Consider the following 2147-nt stretch of genomic DNA (forward strand, 5'->3'; position numbering starts at 1 on the left):
AGTGCTCATATACAGGGTCAGCATGCTGGGGCTGACTAATTTGTATATGGCCCATAATAGCAAGGGTGGGAAGACCAGCAGCCCCAGGGAAGCTGATCACGGAAAGGAAGCTTCCTTCTCCACAGTCTTCTCCAGGGGATCTTCCTGAATCAGGGATCGAACCCGGGTCTCCTGCATTGCAGAGATTCTTTACCATCTGAGCCACAAGGGAAGCCCCCAATGCGGTTATCACCACCCAGTAATGAACCCAAGACTAGTGACTCTCCAACTCATCTGGCCTTTGTAGTACTGCTTGTTGGCGAGGCGTGGGGTGCTGCACCACACGGCACGTGGGCCCTTAGTTCCATGAGCAGGGGTGGGACCTGCATTCAAAGTGTAGAGTCTTAACCACTGGACCCCCAGGGAAGTCCCTGTATTCTAGCCTTTGGGTCCAGACATCCAACCCTTAGCCTACGGCATGAGTCATAGCAAGTATCTGCAGAAAGAAACCTAGAAACTTTAAGACTATTTATACAACCCTTGCTGATTCTGACTCCCAGCAGTGCTCTCCCTAGCTCCCTTTTAGCAGATTCTGCTTTAGAGAATGACCCACTTCTCAATGCACTCTGGCCCCAAAGTGGGCACAAGACCCAGGAGAGCAAGCAGACAGTCTCACCCTGGCATCTGAATCTAGAAAGAGAATTCTGGAACTTCCCAACTCCTGGCTTTTTTCTTAATTAAAAAAAAATTTTTTTTGCCACCCTGCGCAGTGTGCAGGGTCTCAGTTCCCCAACCTGGGACTGAACTTGGGCCACGACAGTTAAAGTGCTGAATCCTAACCACTAGACCACCAGGGAATTCCAATTCCTGGCTTTTTTCAGTCTGGTTGAATTCCTCTTCAAAGTTTCCCAAAATTCATTTCCTGCCTAAGTCAGTCAAAGTTTGTTCTTGTTCCTTAGAACTAAAAGGCACTATATGAGATGAGCTGCTTTGCTATGGAATGGTCAGTACTTCCTCAGGCAGAAGTCCTATTGAGGAAAGAGTCACCCCGAGTTGCACTCTGGGTGAAGAAAGCTGAGCACCAAAGAATTGATGCTTTTGAACTGTGGTGTTGGAGAAGACTCTTGAGAGTCCCTTGGACTGCAAGGAGATCCAACCAGTCCATTCTGAAGATCAGCCCTGGGTGTTCCTTGGAAGGAATGATGCTAAAGCTGAAACTCCAGTACTTTGGCCACCTCATGCAAAGAGTTGACTCATTGGAAAAGACTCTGATGCTGGGAGGGATTGGGGGCAGGAGGAGAAGGGGACGACAGAGGATGAGATGGCTGGATGGCATCACTGACTCGATGGACGTGAGTTTGAGTGGACTCTGGGAGTTGGTGATGGACAGGGAGGCCTGGCGTGCTGCGATTCATGGGGTCACTGAGTCGGACACGACTGAGTGACTGAACTGAAGGAAAAACACTGAGTCAACAAGGAATGTAAAGCACCAAAGTAACGCTCGGTTGGGATGAGGAAGCCTCTATCTGTTCATGTTCAAGTAATAGCAGCCACAGAAGAAACCTTGTGCTAAGATCTCTTCTTTCAGTTGCTACCATTGGACATGTTGCATATGTTGCTATCCTTTTGGGCCAGTAACATTTGATGAGATTTTATTTTCAGAAAAAAAGGCAGGATTCATTTCAGTCTGTCCAGCACATCACAAAAACAAGGATTTTAAAAAAAAATCAAGAAATTTCACCTTTGTCTGTGAAAGTCAGGCTACGCTGTTACATACAGCCAAGATTCTAAGCATACAAATATCATTAAGTCTACATTATTCACCAGTACCCACAAGAAAAAGGCAAAACTTTGTCCTCCTGAAAAGGTGGGCACTGTTTAGCAAACGGATAATGCTTCTGAAAGCCTCAGCATTTGTGATGATGCTAATAGCCCTTACCAATGTATTTTACACAATCTGTGCTGACTCAGCTAGGAGCCTACTGGCTGTGTGTTGGCAGGTAAAACATCCCTGCAGACCTGTTACTGTTCATGATGACATTTGGAACTTTCAAATCCTAACCCCAAAGGCTCCTCCTGTTCCATTAACACATTATACATGCACACATGAAGAGTGTTCCTACCAGGAACAGTTAAGATAAGCATACTTAATAACTGCAAGTCACATG

The sequence above is a fragment of the Bos javanicus genome, chromosome 15 (genome assembly GCF_032452875.1).
Source record: "Bos javanicus breed banteng chromosome 15, ARS-OSU_banteng_1.0, whole genome shotgun sequence".
Taxonomy (NCBI): Eukaryota; Metazoa; Chordata; class Mammalia; order Artiodactyla; family Bovidae; genus Bos; species Bos javanicus.